The 20698-nt window shown below is 43.2% G+C and overlaps 1 long non-coding RNA gene and 1 pseudogene across 1 annotated transcript; one reads left to right on the top strand and one right to left on the bottom strand.

Moving 5' to 3' along the window:
* Positions 1-427: 427 nt before the first annotated feature.
* Positions 428-5557, bottom strand: LOC134482259 (ribosome biogenesis regulatory protein homolog; annotated as a pseudogene).
* A 393-nt stretch (positions 5558-5950) lies between these two features.
* Positions 5951-12800, top strand: LOC120096938 (disks large homolog 5-like). Its single transcript, XR_010057898.1, has 4 exons — positions 5951-6110; positions 7291-7422; positions 8063-8238; positions 11797-12800. It is a non-coding gene; the product is annotated as a disks large homolog 5-like (long non-coding RNA).
* Positions 12801-20698: the final 7898 nt, after the last annotated feature.

Below are 20698 nucleotides of genomic sequence, written 5' to 3'. Positions count from 1 at the left end.
CAAAAGGGTTTATGGAGACAGAGTGACGGCATATTGTTAAGTTGGTACTTTTAAAAGTAGATGTCTTAATTATGGGAGATATTTTAAATTTAATTACTTTTACGTCTCTCTCTCTCTCTCTCTCTCTCTCTCTCTGTGTGTGTGTGTGTGTGTGTGTGTGTGTATGCTCACATGTGGTTACATGCACATGAGTACAGGTGTTTATGGAGCCCAGTGGTGTCAGATACCCTGGAGCGGGAGTTACAGAGGTTGTGAGGCACCTGAAGTGGGTGCTGGGAATCAATCTCTGGTCCTCTGGATGAAAAGTAAGTTCTCTTCAGGGCCGATGCATCTCTCTAGCTCCCCATGGGAGGTATTTTTTTAAGGATTTAAGTTGAAAGTCTTTTTCTACCATGATTCTTTGCCTGATGTTTGCTGTATTTTCAGATTACCAGAACATGCAAAGCCATGACAAAGTGGATTCCATGTTGGCTCGCCAGGAAAGGCTACACCAGTTTCTGTAGATTAGAGGTCTTGGGAAAAACTTGTGAAATAAAGTCCGGAATACTGAAGTCCTGAAAATGATGAAGATCCAGGGGTCCACGTTGGAAATCACAGACAGAAAACGCAAGGCTTGGAAGTTTTCTTCAGCTCTGTCCACAAGTTTAAAGGTTTTATAGTAAGCACGGTACTGTTGGGGAGAAAAATCATCCCACAGATAAAGATAAAGGCTTTCAGAAGGAAGGAATTCCATTACTTTGTTTGTCTTCTCCTGAAATTTTCACCCTGTGGCTGATGGATATGGACAAGGAGCCTGTAAAGAGAAGCCTGAGGAACATATGGGAGACGAAGCTTACTGACTCCCTCGAGGCCTGCATTCTCAGATCAAAGATCCCAGGCTTCCCCACACACATCTTTTGATTTTATATTTTTCCTTTTGTATTGGTTACTTTATTTACATTTCTAATGTTATCTCCCATCCTGGTTTCCCCTCCACAAGCCCCATCCCACCCTTTAGCCCCATGCCCCTGCTCCCCCACCCACCCACCCTCTTCTGCCTCACGCTCTAGCATTCTCCTACCTTGGCCCCTCAAACCCACACAAAATCTTTAGCTAGTGTCCTCATATGCATACTTTATTCAGTCCTGTTTAGCTTCTATCCACTATTATTAATTAGTTTGCTTAAAAGTAACTAGCAGACACATGGACACACCAGTGAATTGGGTTTTTGAGTAGAAGTAAAAAGACAGGAAATATGATCATTAAAATTTAGGAGGTGATCAGATGAAAGACCTGGCCATCTCATGTGAATTAGTCTTTTGCTTAAGGTAGACTCTATGTAAGGTGGGAGTAGGAGGTACCCTAAAGATAGACCCCTACTTTCCTGTGTCAGCCTCCATCTATGCCCTCATGTCACTTGTGTCCCTGTAATTTCCTCAGAGCTCTGTGAGGTGCCTCAAATCATGACTCTCTCTGCTGCCTTTCAGGTCACATTGCTACCTAGATCAGAACAACCCCAGACCACTATTCTGAGACTAAATACTTTTTCTTACGGCCTTAGACCTCCCATACCTACTAGATTCTAAATCCACAATGAAACAAATTGACCCTAATGGGACACAAACTTCAGAAATCATTATCAGTAGGAGTAACTGTGGTTAAGAGCACAGAAGGCCACCCAGGAACATCTCTCAGAAAAGACACACATTCCTAGAAGGAATCTCCTTAGCCTCTGCCTCCAATCTCCACAGCAGTCAGTGTCTTGGTTACTTCAATCCAGAGCATGAGGAACTTGACTTCCATTAGACTCATCTCTCACCTGTCACTGCTGTGTGGACACCGTCTCTCATTCCTGCTTCACGATGCCAACAGTAATAGTGGTGACCGCGACCACTTAGACCCTTCACTTCCCTGGCACAGTCCTATGGCTTTTAACGTTTTCATGTTCTTCTTACAAAAGACTCAGTCATTGTCTTCATTTGACAAACCTAGAAATGGGTTAAACAGCCAAACAGCACTGTCCTTCAAGTCAGCTTAAATATCACCCTTTCTAGGAGTCTCTTTGAGATGGTGCCTAAAGGTCTAAGCATCCAGGTTAGAATCCTCTCTTCAGAGTCGTGGCTTTCAGGGAAGATGGAGACATCTACATCCAGTTTTCCTAGTTTTATGGGAAAGTCACTGCTCCTGCTTTCCATGATTCTCAAGCCGGAATGAGATGGAGTGAAGATGGCTTCAAGAACAGGTTCTGGGATATTATAAACACTTCATAATTAACTCATGTATCATTTGCTCAGCAGGAGGTGCCCCTTTAATCTGCCAAGCTCTCCTTTAGCCTTAATCATTCTTCTCCCTTACATTCTGTGCAGATGCATAGGATGTTTTTCTCATTGTGGATCTCACTCAGCTAAAGTGTGCTGGATGAGGTAGGTAGGATGAGGTCCTATATCTACCAAATGACTATGACTCAGACCACGACCTTAAATTGATTTAGAGTCAAACATTTCACAGATGTAGTATATTTTTCTTGGTTTTGTCCTCAGAGAGAAGTGTGGTGAAATGTAATTCCAACCAAAATTCCAACCATGCAAGAATGCTTCATAAATTAATGGTTCCTGTATAATTAAAAGAAACACTATACTTTTCAATTAAAATTTATTTATTTTATATGTTTAGGGTTAGAGGCATCACTGTAAACATGTGGAAGTCAGAAGTTGTTAACTCATGGGAGTTTTTTCTCTCCTTTCTACATGTGCATTTTCAAATCGTGTGTACATGTCTTTGTGTGTGTGTGTGTGTGTGTGTGTGTGTGTGCCCGTAAATTTGAGCACACTCATACATATGCATGTAATTAATACTATTCTGAATATAAAAAGAGCATTTATTTGAGAGAGTGCCCTATGGTGGGTTCAGCACTTATTGAGTAAAAGTTTTTGTTGTCAACTTGATGATGCTTTACAAGGATGATGGGGATTCAAACTCTGGTCCTCACATTTGCATGACAAGAGATTCCCTAACTGCGCCTTCTCCCCAGTACCCTTCAACTACATTTCATAAGCTTCCTATGTTTACTATATGATTAGTAGACAGATTCAGATTCTATCCATTTAGATTAAGTTGTATGTGTCTTAGTGATTTTTGAGAACATGAAGAGGTCCTTAGATGCCTGCAGTTTTGACTCATCTCTTTAATCCCAGCACTCGGGAGGCAGAGACAAGTGGATCTCTGACTTTCAGGCAGCCTGGTCTATGACCTTGTCTTCAAAAACAAAAACAAAGCAAAGAAAGAAAGAAAGAAAGAAAGAGGAAAGAAAAAAGGGGTCCTCAGAAACAAGTCTGCAGACTGCTGCCTTAGGCTAGCATGAAGTCTCCTGAGGAGATCAGACTCCTGATAATTAGCTATAATCACGAGGTGCTAATAATAAACGAGAGCCACTGTTATTAACCATGCTGATATTAATTAGTGAGGCCAACACTGCGTTCTGTGGTGTACATATACACAAGCACACAGGCGTGCATATACACTCACACGCTCATAGGTGAACAAATACATATTTGCTCCAAATTGTTTGGAACTAGAAAACCTTTTATTTTTCCCCAGAATGTGGAATATGTGTATACCCAGGAGACCTGGTAGAACAGAACCCTCCTGGAAGTGTCCCAAGGAAGCTTTGGAGACCTTGGACACTTGCATGGTGCAGCCCAGCTCCCGCTTACTCTGGTGTCAGGAAGGTGCAGGCCAGCCAAGCTGGGCATCTGCATCTTGTGCATGCAGACTAGTTGCACAGATGGTTCAGCTAGTTCTTGGCCATGCATTCTTCTTGGCCTAAATCCTTTTTGGAGAACTGGTCTTCCATGGAGTTTGCACACCCAGGCACCTCAATCAGCCACTCCTCAGTGTCATCCAGGGAGGGCTTGTAGCTACAAGGGCATCACTACTGGCCATTCACCTCGTCCCACATGAGGTTGGTCCTCTTCTTGGAATGGATGCTCTTAAAGCTCACCAACTTCTACCAGCAAGGGAGAGCCCTTGGCCAGGCAGTGGCTTCCTGCGGGGAAGGCCTGTGTCAGGCTCCTGCAAGCACACTACCACTGCCTCCTCCATGCCCTTGGTCAGCAGTTTCCACAGCTGGTTGTTGAGATGTTCTGGGTTTTCCCACTCCGGGGCACACAGCTCGGCCTCCAGCAAGTCCCTGGCCTGGCACAGCACCATTGAGGGGTTGCTGTCAGAAGCCAGCAGGTTGCCCAGGTCGATCTCCAGTTCTAGCTCCCTGTGCACCATGATGTGCTACAGCTTCTCTGCTTCCTCCTGCTCTTCCTTGGCCAGCAGCACCTCTGCATTCTGCCCCTCCTTGGCTCTCGCTTGGGTCTCAGTTCCCTCACTTTTGGGGATTTTAACTTTTAAGAATAGACAGAACGTTTACAACTTGATGTTTGCCCTATACCTGAGCACTTTGTTGCCTGGAAACAGGAGTTTCCATTGCACAAAATGGGATTGTAAAACAGAGATTTCAGGAAAAAACATGGGTGAATATATTGAAACCATGCCCCCTCCCAAGGCACAGTCCATGAAACAATATGCTCCAACTTGCATACATTTAAAGGTGTAGGAAAAAAAACTATTGGCCTCCTGGGAACAGTAAAAACTGTGGGAATTGGACTATATGTCACATGCATGGACCCTGGGTTTATACATTTCAGGGAGAAGAATCTCCCTCACCAAGCATATTTAGATTTTTGGCTGTTAACAAAGATGTTCTGTCCATATAAAGGCTTTAACCAACTCTCCCTGTCCTCAGCAACTGAGTTGTAATGAAGCAGTGAGAACTCTGAAGCTCTGGAAGGAGAGTGTGCGAATGGGTGTTCCTCGCTCAAAAGTGAGTCTCTGGGAAAGTCACTGCAGAACCTGGTCAGTCTGGGTGGAGGTAGTTAGCAAGTAAGCTATGGCATTTCCCAGTAACATCACCGGTAGTGTCTTCCCTGGAAATTCTCTTGTATCCAGGAGACACTGGAATGTTCTGTGATGTCAGCAGTGTTGTGGTGACACCAACTGCCTGAGCCATTTCCCTTCATTTCCTAATGGGTTCCCGAGGAGGCATGTTCTCCAGGATCCGCAGTCTCTTTCGGAGGGACAATCATATCCATGCAGAGACCAGACCAAGGCAGAGGGAGGCCAGCCTTCTATCACGTTGGAGAACAAGACGAATGGAAAGGTCCTTGAGGAGGTCAAGTGAGTACTGGGCAGGGCAAGGGGAGCTTCCTGGAGGAGGTTGGCTTGAGCTGGTCCTTCCAGGAGTAGGACGTATGATTTAGAGCCTCAGTCTTCCTAAATGGCTGACCCAGACACAACAATTTCTGATCATTAGTTTGACAGAGAACCAAGAACTGGTATATGTCAAGGGGCTTTCCTTGGATCTCTTTAGTGTCATGGGCAGTGTCAAAGAATACCAGGATGTGCCTGTGTAAGAATAACAAAGTGTCTCTCTCAGGATAGGCTGTGGAAGCACTTCATTCTCAGCTGTGTCCTGTAGACTACGTGGGTAATTGATGCCAAGAGGGATACTCTCCTGGTCATATATCATGGTCTCAGTTACTTTGTACTTCAACACACGTGACTAGGGATTCAAGATGTTAAACAGTTTGGACTCAAGGACTTACCTGCCTCACATCAGACATTAGCTTAGAAGGTCCTCGAATTCTTCTTCTTTAGGCCAGCTTTAGAATTTCAGTGCAGAAGAATGGCTGTAGGAGGTGTGGTCTATATCTATGATGGCATATTTCACCATATGGCTATGATGGTGGGGGACAGGGACTGAGCTGAGTTCAGCTTAAAGATAGCTTTCTTGCTCCATCAGGGATTCACTCTATCTGTAGAACTGTTCATCCTCAGACTTCTGTTTTAGAGTAAGCATAGTTTTTCTTGACACTATGTCCACATATATGCCTGTTTACTGGTGTTTATCTACCTACAGAGTCTGATCAGAAGGCATCATCCCAACCCTCCACGACACCTGTTGAGGAGGAGAGAATGAAGCGTTTGGAGAACCTCAAAATTGCCCTCCACAAGATGCAAAAGGAGAGAGATGAACTCAGGAGAATCCTGGCGGATTACCCAGGAAAGAATTTAAATGACAGGTAGTCACAATGCAAGTTCTGTTAAATCCACATTTCCTCACATCACAGTAGGCTACAACTCCAGGGTGGGCTCATGGTCAAAATCACTTTCCTGATTGCATCAGAATGTGAAGATCAGATGGGAATGAGATGGTGGCACAGGCTATTTTGATTCCTACAAACGTAAATCATAGCCTGTGGCCTGAATCACAGTCTGGGAATAAGGGTAGTAGTGTGTGAGCTCTCATTGTGTGGTTTAAGGAGCCTGGACAGTTGTTGGGTTTTGGGAATTTCTAGGTGCTCTGATTATGACCAAACATTGTTGAAATTGACCTGGAGGTGCTTTGGGTTCAATAGGTCCTGTGAAGAGCTAGAGGGGCCTAATCCCTCTTGCTGCCTCACAGTGTGTGACTGGACTGTCAACAGGGTATCATTGGTGTTCTCTGATTTTATTCATTGTATTTTGAGATAATGCCACATTCTTGTATTTATTTGCCATTCTAATTGTATGAGAGAGAGAGAGAGAGAGAGAGAGAGAGAGAAAGAGAGAGAGAGAGAGGGAGAGAGAGAGAGTGTGTGTGTTTTGTGTGAGTTTGTGTGTGTGTGTATGCATGTGTGAGTGCGTTTGTGTGTATAACTTAAGATCTGGGTATTCTTTGTTCTGATTTGGCCTCTGAATTATCCTATGTCAATTTCCATGGCATGATGATGATGAGGGTGAGAGCCTCACTTTGAACAGTACAACATTTCACAACTGCTCAGGTGGACGCACATGGGAATCTCCTGGTGTGTGTTATAAATTCTTTTCCCTGTAAATACTGTCCATGTTCCTTGGGTTTTCATGTAGCAATAGATTCTATGATTGAGAATTGTTACCTAAGAACAGGAGAATAGTCTTCATGGGTTTAAGTTGGAGCGCGGATGGTGGCAGAGGACCCTCGAATATTCTTGGCAAGCCAGTCTATTCCTTCAAACCCTGTCATGGAGCTCAAGCAAATCAGCTCCCTGCTTTTGTTTCCTGGCACTGCTGTCCCCGCGGCCATAATAATAAACTTAATAAATACCAAATGGACCCAGTGCCAAGGAACAAGGGCGTGGCATGTCCTAGGCTGGGGTAGTTCAGGATTCAGTCTAAATTCATGTAATTCTTGAATCCTTCATTCATAATGTTATTTGATCCTTGGACCACGCCCTGCCACAGGAACAAGTTTGAGTCCGAGATGCTCATGAAGCAGCACCAGGAAGTGATGACCGACATGAAGAAAATGAGCTAGCAGATCAATTATGCTTTGGTCAAATGTAAAAACCTTACACTGGAAAATGACTGGTACTGGTGAGTAACTTACAAGGTTGTGACCCCAGCCCTAGGCACAGCATGTGTCAGCCCATTCTTATCTTTGAAATAAAGTGAGGATCAGGCTTTATAGTGTTTGAAGCAGACCAGGAAGCCTGTCTCTAAGGAAGGCTCTAGGATTTTTACGTCTTGTAGATAGTTTGAACAAATGGAAAGCGACTGTGAGATTCATCAGTCATTGTCCTTCCCAAATAGGGATCCTGTACATAGAAAATGTGTGCACAATGATGGAGTCATCAATCAATCCTGATGCTCTGGGGCTCTGACAGGACGGACACACACACACACACACACACACACACACAGGACACATAGAATGATTGGCCTCCAAGGGACATTCTAATAAAAAGGACATATAAGCACACATACGGATTAAGTCCTCTTCTGGGAAAAACTTGAATCAATGGTGTCAGGATTTTGAGAAATGCCCTGAGACTTCTGGAATGTTGCTCTTTTCTCCATTTGACCTCTCTCTAGGTTATGCTCCATGGCTACAGTGAACTTGGACTATAATCTGGGGCTCTCTTCAGATCAGGATCCTAGAAGGAGGAATGGACTTGGAGAAGTGGGAGGAAGTTGGAGACTGGCTGGGATTCACCATTTTTTCTTTGTGTCTCAGCCGCACCTTCTGCCCCCTCCTAACTGAGTGTTTTGAGCTGAAGAACAATGCCCAGAGAGCAGGGAATGAGTACAAAGGGCTTCTAAGGGATCAGATTGCACTGGAAGAATCCATTAAGGAAACAACAAGGTTCTGTGGGGAAGCCAGTATAAAATCCGTGTACCAAGCAGCCTAAGGTAGGATGAATGAAGCATCAAGGGCAGGTTTTCCTGATATCTAAGCATAAACCAAGTCAAACCAATCTAACCTTTCTCCAAAGTATCCAGAAACTCTCCTAGGACTCATCCAGTTGTTCATTTCTTTGCCCATTTACAAAACTTTCTGTGATTCTAGCTTCATGCAAGAAATTGGAGGATTGACAACCAAATCCTCCTGCTCAACTAGAAAAGGCATATCCTTAAGGGGGATCTGTTGATCACACATTGCACACTTACATGCCATTATGCTAGAGGGATGCCATGTGGTAGCCATCTTTGTAGTGCACAGAACTGCTTAGAGTTCAGTTCAATTGCCAAAAGAATGGCTCTCACTTTCAATTATGATGGGACTTGTGGACTTTCTCTCCTTTTCCCCGTACATTGAAAATGGTCCCTTCTGCCTTTCCAAATGGTGGTTCATAGTGACGGAGCTTGAGAAGCAGTGTGTCAGTCCTGTTCTATGTCAGTGTTTTAGTGTTCTTTCCTGTGGCTTATGTCCTGGAGCTGACTGGATGAACAGGGATGTAAGAAAGGCTTCTCTCAGGGTGAGGGTTTGTGTGAGATATGTGAGGATTAGACGGAAATTTTTCTCCAACTCTCTCAACCTCGTGTGCCCAAGAAGTGCATTCCCCATACAGGTTTACTCTATAAGGGATGGATAGCAGTGTCTACGCTCTCACTTGAAACATTTCCTTTGCCTAATCTGTATTCAACAACTGTGCTTCCAGAAGGATGGCCTCCTCATTCTTTTCTGCTTCTCACTTATGATTTCTGTCCTCTCTCTCTCTCTCTCTCTCTCTCTCTCTCTCTCTCTCTCTCCCTCCCTCCCTCCCTCCTTTCCACCCTCCCCCTCTCCATTTCTCTCTGACTCTGTGTCTGTGTGTATGTGTGTGTGTGTGTGTGTGTTTGTGTCGTTGGGCACAGATGTGTGAACATGGTTATGGCTATGGTACATATGTTACATTGGGAGTTGCTTGTTTTAAGTGTTTGCGGTATGGGTGCTTACATAAAAAAGTGTGTGTATATGTGTGTTTGTGCATATGTGTGTGTGTGTGAACACAACAAGTTTCTGAACACAGACACATATTTATATATATTGTATTAGTCTATATGTACACATATATAAATGTAAAAGATAGAAGAAGAGGAAACACAATGTTTCCAATTAGTTTCAAACTGTTCTTAATGGGGTTTTGATTACTATTGAAATTATTACAGTGGGAAAACTATTCATCAACATTGACATTACTTGGAGAAATCTCAGGAATAGGGTACAGGGATGTGAGGAGAGGCTGCTGTGTGAAATCCATGTACCTGAGTGTGGAAACTGCTGACTCAGGGCTCTTCTGCCTCCTTTGCTCTCGCTGTGCAGTAACACTGGAAGGTCATGTGCTTGTTGTGTCTTCCCAACATCCTGGTTATGTTAATCGTTACCTGCCACCACTTTCTCTCCAGAATTGCCTAAACTTGGTTGAATATATCTTGGCTTTGGAGTTTGCTCTGGAATTTGTTACTTGAAAGATTAATTTGCTTAGAGTTGAATCTGCAAGCAGAAGATGTCCAGGAGTTATGCTGAGGTGGAATCACATTTTTGCCTCAGACAGAAACTTAGGCTCAACATAGTCCACAGCACTCATCCTGTGTTGGGTTGTGGCACTCTTAACCATTGTTATTCAAAATCATTTGATCTGAGTGAAAACCATCTGTAAGGAGGGTTTAGAAAGTGATGACCCTCAGACATTGCTGGAGGTGTCAAATGGGTAGCCCTGTGAGAAGCCATGTACAACTCTTGTGAAAGTTCAACCTTTGACACAGCGATTCCAGAACAAGAAGTAGGTGTCAGCAGAGAAACTGTGGCACATTAGTGTTGTAGTGGTTCACCTCAGAGCAGCCATGAAGCAAAATTATCCAGAAGTCCACCAGTCAGAAAGGTACAATGTTGTCCAGCATTTCCATGGACTGTGGCTGAGTTTGATTATACCTGCCAGCATTTGACTTTGAATCAGTCAGCCTTATCTCACTCGAATTATATCTGATAGCATCCCATTACAAGTTTTACCTTGGATTGTGGTTATGGAGGTTTCCTAGCTGTTTGTGCTGGTAGTTTGGCTGCCCTGTCAGGTACTGTATCCTAAAGGGACCTCATATTGAAAAATGCAGCTCACTTTGCATGCACTGGGAAACAGTGAGCAGAGGACAGAAGAGGCTCACCTGCCCACACCCAGTGCTCTGTTGCCTGAAATCAGCCTCCTGTGCACAGCCTTGTGAACTTGCTAAACAGGCTTGACTAACAGGCCTAGATGTCACATTTCTAATTTCTGATTTTCAGGGGAATACACTTTATTGGCTGAGCTGTCTTTAGCCTATGCTCACTGTGTAATTACCCCATTCCAGGTTTTTTTTCTTATGCCACAATAGTAGACTGGGTGATCTCTTCTATTACCACTAACTGGGAAACTAAGCACATTCTGAAAAATACTCTGCTTGTATGTGTGAACAAATATATTTGGGTGAGTTCAAAGGTGTGTATGTCTGAGTGTCTGTCTGTCTGTCTCTGTATACATGCATGTCTCCATGGGCAATATAATCTTCTAATGACCAGGATGAGGAGAGAATGGAGGAAAGTCTGCAGGACGCCCTGAATCAGAAAAAACTGGTCACTGAGCAAAAGGCCTTGGCTGGGAAGATGCGGCATCATTTCGGTGTCACTGAGATGATTTGAAAGCACAGGATGAGAGGACCCAAGTAGATTCCCTGTGCTTATGAACTGTCTTATTGGGTGTGTGATTTTCTCCATAGTTCTCAGCATCTGTCAGCTAGGAGCAGCTCAGAATATTATTCCTGTCCATTTTAAAAGAAATTTTATCCATGAAGTGTATGTGATCCATAGAGATTCTGGCTAGTGTGTACTGATCCCTCCAGTCTGAGCTCTCTTGTATTATCTGAGCCCAGTGCCTTTAAGTCTCCCCACAAATAGTTTACGATATCCATAACAAAGGAGTGGTATAGTTTATTTTCTGCATGAGTATCTCCCTTAGAGTTCAATGCCTACCCTTGGCAAGATTTCCATGCAGCATATTCTTGCCAAATATAATATCACTTCAGTGTGCATGTACTTCTTGAGATATTGTTTATCTGGGTCTTTGCAGATATTGAGGTTGTAAGTGGACCCCAGGCATATTCCTGCACTGGAGGAATAATAATAGTCTTCATTTCAGTGATGGCCAGGCTTCCAAGGCCTTCCTATTGTTTTCTAGGTTGTTCACATCTCTCCTCAACTGACGTTGAGACATTGCTACATGATTTTAAAATATAATATATATGGACGATTGGAATTATCTGCTGTTCACTGTTCAATTTTTAGCAGTTTTAAAAGCTGTGAAAATATGCAGGCCTGTGGGATCTCTTACCCTTCTGTCTTGGGCATGAGAAAATGACCTCAGATGAAAGATCATCCTGGATTATCCTGCTGAATTGTGCTGCTGTGTATGGGAGAAGTGACATGGCAGGTCCTCACCAGGCCTTTTCCACCCCTAGGTCTGAACACTGCAGCAGACGCTTGCCCATGGCCCAGACCAGGACTACAGCTCTCAGAGAGAGACCTGTCCACCAGGAGCACTGAGGGTGCAAAGATTGACAACACCTCCCGCATCTCAGTCCTCGTAACCATACAACAACAAACCAACCCGAATGAGGCGTCTACATTCCTCTTGAAGAGATTTTTACCATCTTACCTGCCGTTCTGCTGTGTTTGCAAGGCCAGCAAGAGGCTGGGGTTATATGTTGAAAAATCAGCAGCAATTGAATGCTGAGTAATTTACTTGTTATATTTGGTTTTTACTTTGAAGTTTGGTTGTTTTATGCATTTGGTTTTATTTGTTTAAGTTTGAAGTTTTGTTATTCATTTGTTAACTTTAGTTTTTCTTAATTAATATGCCATATTCCTAAGGCTATATATATTGAACTCATTGACTCCCCACTTTAAAATGTTCTTGAATAAATTAATGTTAGCCTATAAATAAAAACGTGACCTTTAACCCTTCACTCACAAGGCCGTCCTGAGTCGTGTGTGGTTCTTCCTCCTGTAACAGCACAAGTGTAAGGCAACAGTGGTTTTCTGCAAGTCTCATGCAGCGTAGGCTTCACCATCAGTTCACAGCAGCCAGAGCTGCACAGGAAACTGTGCTCTTGATGTAGACAGTGTGTCATGCTCTGTGGAACCCCCTTCATGATGAAAAATGTCCTCGCTTCATCCCTGTGGTCACAAATTTAGCTTCCTTTATAGTGACAAACACAGAAGTATTTCTCTAATACATTAGAGGACATACAAACATTGATTATGGGAATATAAAATGTTCAGGACACACAGAGTTTGATGCCTGTGGATTCCTTGAAATACAGCATCAGCTATGACTGCACATTTAATGAATTCCACCAATTTTAGAGGAATGAACATTTTTACTATTTTTGTTGTTGGTTTGTTTGTTGTTATTGATAATGATGTTTTGCTGAGTTCATTTTGATATATATCATAGCTTCTTTAGGGCGGAGGTCTTACACAGTTTTGAAATATTTCCTTTTTGTAATTTGTTGTGATATTTTTATCTATATTTCAAACATTATGCCCCTTTCCAGTTTCATCCCAGAAAACCCCTATTCTCTCCCCAGAACGCCCACCTCCATGTGGGTGCTACCCCAAGTGCCTGTCCTCTCCCTCCCACCTCCCCATATTCGTTTGCATGCAATTCTGCCAACGGCCAGCAGAGGGCAGTGGATTTCACTCAGACCTGAGGTGACAGAGAATTGTTAATTGCCCCTTAGGTCCTCTGGGGTTCAAATTCTCAAACAGATGTCTCCAGTCCCTGTCCTGGACTTTTGTAATGCATTCTATTATTTACAACTTGTCTGCCAATTCTGTGAGTTCACTGAGAGAGCATTATCTAATTTGTCATTAATAATTTTTTAAATGACCATTTACAGAAATGGTAAACATTATTTCCTTGTGCACATTCACTAATGGGCTTATATAAAACAGATTTGAAAAACTAAAACACTATATTTAAAAAAACGTAATTCAAATGGGCTATATATATAAGCATAATACTCACAGTTGAAGAAACTTAAATGACTTAAAAACTCATATTAAATATTTATCATTCTTGGACACTACAGAAATCCAAATCAAAATTATTCTGAGATATTTTTTCATACCTTTCATAACTTAGTTTAGTAACACATAAGAGAATTCACTCCTACTGGGTTATGGAGCAAGGGGAACATTGAGATTCTCCTGTAGATTTGCAATGCAAATTTCTGTAGCAACTTTGGAGATCAGAATGCAGTTTCTTCAGGAAGGTGGTAATGGGTAAACCTCAAGATACAACACCAAGGCATATATCCTAATGTTGACTCATCCTAGTATAGACACCCTTTCTCCACCATGTTCAGTGACGACCTCTTATAATATTCAGAATTTGGAAATATTCAAGTGGTCCCTTACGAGATGAGTGCATAAAGAAAGCATGGTGCATTTCCAGACAGGATTGCTGATCAATAACTACAAAAGGAAAAAGGAAAGCATGTAATTTTCAGGACAATGAATGGATCTTGTAAAATCATCCTGGATGAGGTGATCCAGATCAATGAGGACAAATGGGATATATATTCAGTTTAAACTGAATGTTAATTGTTCCACAAGTGTAACTGTATGATCAGTTTAGTGTAAGGGTCAAGGGACGTGGGCCAGACTGTCCCCATTTCGGTGTTGTTTGCCTTGATCATACAGTTGTATGCCTTTCTGAAAGAGAAATGTATTCATTTTTATTTATATTGGTTAATTGTTCTTTGGCTGACTTTTGTCTGTGGTCCCTCTGCATGCAGTTCTCTCAGTGGCCAGAAGAGGGCAGGAGATATGCTGTTATAGATGATTGTTAAGAGCCCTATAGGTCCTCTGAGTGAGCAGCAGATTTTGCATTGGGTTCTGTTGTTTATGGTTTGCCTCTCCCCAACTGGTTATCTCTGATGTTAACTGTCATGAGTGTCTCTGACTGGATCCAGCCTCATTGGAGGAATATAGAGCTCTGTGAGCTGGGTGACAGCTGGTCTCCTGGGAGTCAGGTAATACTGTCTCTGTTTAGGGTGGGCCTCCTGGGTCTCTCATTAGATCAGGCCTCCAGGGTCCCTGGAAGTACAAACCCACAGCCTAACAGAATTTTGAGAGAGTCTGTACTGTTATTTTCTAGCTTCCCTTCCCATTTCCTACATCTTCAATAGAGCACAGAGTTGACAACTATGAATTATATTTCCTAGGTGCCTCTCAAACCAAGAGTTTGCATGTGACTAAGTTTTGTTCAGAAACATATGAACAGAGTCCATAGGCAAAATGTCTGCCATTTTCTTCATGATGTTTACCCTCCGTAGTACTGAGGATCAAATTCCCAAATTGTTAAAGATAGTTGATTTATTCAATATCAAGAAGGTATGTGTAAGGTATCAATATCCAGTGTTCGTAATTGTCTTATTTTGGCTCCCAAAAAGCTGCACTTCCAGACCTGAGGGTCCCTGAGGGCTTCGAGTTGCCATTGGCAATGTTTGGACAGAAAGACAGAAGGACAGGGCAAGGGATTGGGAGGGAGTGGAGGATGAAGGGAATCACCATGATCCAGAGTTAGAAGGATCAGAGTTTAGAGCTACAGGAGAGAAAGCAGCCTACAATGTAGGTGGAAGGGAATAGGACCCTATTGGGGGAGTGGGGTGTTTCCCAGAAGGTAACAGGCAGCAAAGATAAAACATAGATTTAAAAGGTGTTAATCCTGTGATGCTGGGTGGAAGGGAGGTGTATGGTAGCTGTCAGGAGGATTAGAAATGTCCAGACATTGACCTTGTGTGTGCCTTTGTGTGTGTGTTTCATTCTCAAAATCAGAGAACTCTTTGGCAGGTGCCATGACTGCACTAAGGAGCCAAAGCTGTTTAATTAATTCACTGCTACAGTCTGGTACAATGAGGTACCAGGTGAGGGTCATATTAAACTGGACACGGGGTACACAGCCCAGTCAGCCAATGCACAGTTTATTTAGTTTCATTTCTGTTAAAGACAAAGCAGGATAAAAGTTTCCCACTGTTTCTAGTTCTCTCCAGAAGCTGTTTCCCTAGCCATAGCATATCTTGGATCTTAGTGACCCAAACCACTTTGCAGAATGAGAAACATGTCAGCCGTCCAACTCTTAGACGTGTTAGAGGTGCTGCTGTCTAATTAAGCTATAAAGAAAGTTACTTTCTCATGAGAAAATGACCATGAAGTCCACGTCCTCTGGTTTGCAGCTTCCTTGGCAGACAGAGCACCAGGATCCTCTGCTTGAGGATGTTCACCTCCTCTGTATCTCAGTGTGATGAGAGTGAGCGAACCATCCTAGGGTGCCCTGCCTCTGGAAAACTAGGAACAGTCGCCTCACGGCATTTCTCTACAGTACAGTAAAATAGTGTCACCCCTAAACCCTAGAGAATGGCTCATCAGACAGAGGGACCTGAGACCCTGAATAGTCAGAGAAATGCTGCCCTCTGTGGATTGGCTGCCTAATTTTGAGCTATCACAGGCAAGGGAAAAGTCTCAATATTTGCACCAGATCCAGCCCTTTCCAATAGTTTGGCCCTAATTAATTTAAGAACACAATTATTTTAGTATTACTAATTTATTCCCCATTTCATCTACCTAATCCAGACTGTACCTAAATCGGGGAAAATGAAAGGAAGTAAATTCTTAGTCATCTCAGATGTCAGAGTCAGGGACTTAGAGAATTATACAACCTTTGTTGTGTAACTAAACCTTCAAGTAGTTCCGCTTAAACCTTGAGTGTGACCAAGCAAGACTAAGCCAGAAAGCCACATTCTGGTTCACTTTTATACCAGACTCAAGGACAATCATATACAATACACAGTCAGTCAGACATTTCATGTCCTCTCCTGCTCACATGGGAAGCCATGGAGTCAGAAACTCAGACGATAAACTTCAGTGCAAACACAAGAAGCCAATTAAAACAACAACCACAATGAAGAAACCTGGTTTGGTGGCACACACCTTTGCTGGGGGGACAGAGACTCCATGTCCTCCCTAGCCAGCCAGCCCAGCTGACCTGTCCTATTCCGAGGCAATGAAAACTCCTGTGTTATAAAAATGGTGGTCGGCACCTGAAGAGTAACACCCAAGGTTGTCCTCTGGCCTGCACACGTGCAAGCTCACACATGCAGAGCCACAGGACCACACGAGCCTGTAAAAGGTTTTTCATGAGCCAGGAAGATAGTTCAATGGGGAAAGGTTCTTGTGTGGCCAAGCCTGACGTAATCAGTTCAATACCTGGGACCTACACAGAAACCTGACTCCTACCAGATGGACCTGACCTCCATGCTTTGAGGTTTGGTCTGTTGCTCTGTAATGTAATGATAACTGCAGGCCTCCACGGCCTGATTGTCCCAGAGACAAGAGAGTCCACATGTAGACCCAAGTGATACTGTGTAAACTTGTGTCCCCAGATCTTTTCTGATAGGTGAATAAAGATGCCAACAGTCAACAGCTGGGCACAGGCAGGGTTTAGCCTCCCAGGACTTCCCGCATCAGAGAAGAACCACAAGTGGGAAAGAAGGTGAAGGGGGGAGGAAGCCGCCATGGGTCAGGTGGTTGGCTAATTGAAGTTAAGAGCAGCCCATACGAAACACAGCAAATTATATAGTGGGATTATTAGCTGGGAAACAGACATAACAGCCAGAGGATCCATGGCTGCCCAGCTCCTGTGCTGATTAAGGCTTAATGTAAACATAAAGCTTATGGGTGTCTTTTATCTGGGAACTAAGTGATCAGAGGCAGGGGAGAAACCCCAGGATGGGCTCACATAATTTCTACAACATCTACACACACAACTACTGCCCATCTACACACACAAATAATAAATATAACTTTTAAAATGGGGATAAGGAACTTGTCATCATCCATGAGGATCCAAGTTCAATCACTAAAACCCATGTGGTAGGAGGAGGACCTTCTCACTCATTGTTCTCTGACCTCCATATGTGTGCAGTGACACATATAGACATATGCGCACAGAATACAACAATGGATTAATTAATTACTTAATTATAGGTTTTTCATATCATTTGTCCTTGGCCCCTGCTCACTTCTGTCTTTTGTTTACAAATGGACCACAAAAGGATTTTTTGAGAACTTGATGCAGACATTTGCACTTGGACCAGAATTATTGTTAATGTTGGCATTCATTCTACACTCCACTGAGCCAAGGTTCCTGGGCAAGCCATCCCCAAATAGGACTTGCCAGCGCCATTTCCACATCTAGATACCAGGATAAAGAGTCCCACTTTTAAATCCCCTGCTTGTGAGTTCAGAGCATTCCAGGGGTATCTGAAAAGATCTTCCCAGTACAGGCCCAATACCTCTGAGACGTTCTCATGCTCTCCCCACCCCAGCTTTAGAACCCTGATGGTGGCCTGGGCCCTTGAAAATGAAAGAAGTAAAAACTTCTTGAGATGCTGTGGCTTTTTGTTTAGCTTCTGGTTCTTGGTGGCTTTGAGGAAAAGCTAGATTATAGGAAAAAGATTTTGCACATGAATTTGGGAACATAGAATTCACATCCAACAAACTGGGGACTGGGCTCAGAGCTGGAGAGGGGAGACTCAGGTGGAACTGAGAACTGTGCAAAGCTACATCCCATTTCCTTTTGCCACTGCAAGAGCGGGAGAGACCCATTTCACAGTTGTGCTGTGTTGTGCTGTACTAGGCTTGGTAATGAGGAAGCACAGGGCCTCCCTTTGTAGCCTCAGACTCCAGGCTCTGCTGTCTCAGTTCCCCAAGCATCAGGAGGGCAGGTGTGCACTGCCACAGCGCTAGCAGTAACAGGAAGATTTCTGTGTTCTATTCTCTTCTTCATGGGCTGAGGCTGAGCCTGGAGTCTCCATGTCAGTAGCATCCTTCAAGGCTGTTCCTCTGCAGCTCTGACACCTTTTTTTTTCAATGTAAACCAAGTTTATTTTTCCTTTGAAATAGTGTTCATATAGCACTACAGCTAGGTAAACAATGTGACATAGTACAAGTCTTCTCAAAAGCCAGAGTTTTGTTTTCTTTGCTGTTTTTTAGTGAGCTTTTTAAAAGATGCAGCCTATTCTAACAGGATAAATATTTTTAACCATTTCACTTTGAGTTAATGATGGCTCACAAATGAGCAACACTCCTCATTGAGGAAAACAAAGAGCTGTTGTCCACAAGGGACAGCTCACTCACCCAAACAAAAAGAGCTGTGTAAAAATCACTAACTGTTCCCATATTAAACCTTGACCCCTGGGGAGATGCCTGGGGCGGTTCACTGTCAGAATATTCAAGTCCTGGGGCTCCCTCTAGAGGAACGACTTGAAAACCTTCAAAACTTCATTTGGAAATAACAATTAAAATCTGATTTTAACGAAGCTATAAAATTTTAAAGCTGAGAGGTAACATTTGAACATTTTTAGTTGGAAACCTCTCCGGAAGGTGTCATGCTCTAAAGCACCCATGAAATGGGCACAGCCAGTGTCCTTGCTACTCTTCTAGTCCTTTCTGTACAGCAACACAGGGACAATCATCTCCAGTTTCTGAACTGCAGTCAGCTGTGAGCCTTGCTCCAGTCTGGGACAGCTAGCTTTCCTCAAGGTCTTAGGGATAGCATTATTCACATTTGAATGCCTGCAGCATCGCTCACCTTTGGCCCTTCTTCCTCCCTCCTTCCTGTCCTTCTATTTGTCTTTGCTAGACAAGGTTCTGCCATTAGACTGTCACCCCACATCTGAGTTTTTCACAGGATTAAACCACCAAATCATATAAAGTGACATCCCCTGAGATGACAGCTTGTTTCCTTGTCACTTCCTTGTGACTGTTCTCTTGAGAAAGGCTCTCAATGCACAGCCCAGGCTTAACACAACCAAGAGACCCTCCTGCCTCTGCTCCCAGTCCACATCGCTTTCTTCTTAAATGAGATTCAAAGCTCAAATTTCAACATATCTCCCTAGTACTGGGAACTTTCTCTCTTGAAGACGGTCTGATAATTTAGTGGGCCAGCATTGATTTGAATCAGTTTGGCTTTGGGTTGGTAAAAATTTTCACTGACTTCATGGACTTCATTTCTTCTCTTTGAGAGTCTCTGAGAACCTGGTTCTTATTTTGTTCTTCAGGGCCCAAGAGTCCAGAGATTAGAAATATTGCAAAGGTGAAGATTCTAGTAAGAAACCTTGCCCCCGGGCTGGACAGATGGCTCAGCAGTTAAGAGCACTGAATGCTCTTCTAGAGGTCCTGAGTTCAATTCCCAGCAACCACATGGTGGCTCACAACCATCTGTAATGGGATCTGATACCCTCTTCTGGTGTGTCTGAATTTACAGTGTACTCATATACACTGAAAAAATATATAAAGATTTATGTATTTATAAAATAAATAAATATATCTTTAAAAAAAGAAACCTTGTCCCATAAACTCAGGCTTAAAGGAAAGGCTAAGGAATTAGGAGTAAAGACAACGTATTTTTACACTCTGTTCATGGGGAGAATAAAAATCAGTAAGATAGACAGAAAGAGGACACTAAAGAAAACAGAGCCCTGCCCATGAGACCTTACAGGTACCTGTTGGTTGGGGTTCTCTGTGAGCTTCTAGCCCCAACATCATCTCACCTGGATGTTCTACTAACATCATGCCTGGTTGAGTTACAGTTGTTTAAGATCAGACATAGTACCAGTGTCGTAGTCAATGTTCTATTGGTATGAAGAGACACCATGACCATGACAACTCTTACAAAGGAAAACTTTCAATTGGGACTGGCTTAACATTTTCAGGGGTCCAGTCTTTTATTGTCATAGGGAGCGGGGGAGGGGGGCTCGCAGGAAGTCATGGTACTGGAGAGACAGCTGAGAATTCCACAGTCCAGTCAGCAGGCAGCAGGAAGGGAGCAAAGACATTGGGCCTAGCTTGTCATTGTCATTTCCTCTTTTTGATCAGCAAGAAACAAATAGATTTAGATCTGTGGAGTTTTCCTGTTTCAGGCAAATGTGGTGGTTAGGCCCTATAATTCTAACACCCTGGAGACAGAGGATCAGTCATGTTGAAGACCAACTTCAGCCCATAGTGAGACCCTGTCTCAAAGAAACACACACACACACACACACACACACACACACACACACACACAAGAAAAACAAAAAAAGAAGAGCCTGAGGAAATGGACCACACCTTGATTATATAACCTTCTGGATACCCTGAGAGATTACTGGGGTCAGGCTAGTTGCACAATAAATCTTAACAGTGAACAGCACTGATCAATCAATAGGCCTTGACTGAATATGAAGAGAAAGGGAGTGGACCATAAGCATTCATTGCTCTCTGAGTTCTCAGGGTGGATACCATATAGACAGCTGC

This window comes from Rattus norvegicus, chromosome 15, assembly GCF_036323735.1.
Source record: "Rattus norvegicus strain BN/NHsdMcwi chromosome 15, GRCr8, whole genome shotgun sequence".
Lineage (NCBI taxonomy): Eukaryota > Metazoa > Chordata > Mammalia > Rodentia > Muridae > Rattus > Rattus norvegicus.
This window is presented reverse-complemented; position numbering and strand designations above follow the sequence as displayed.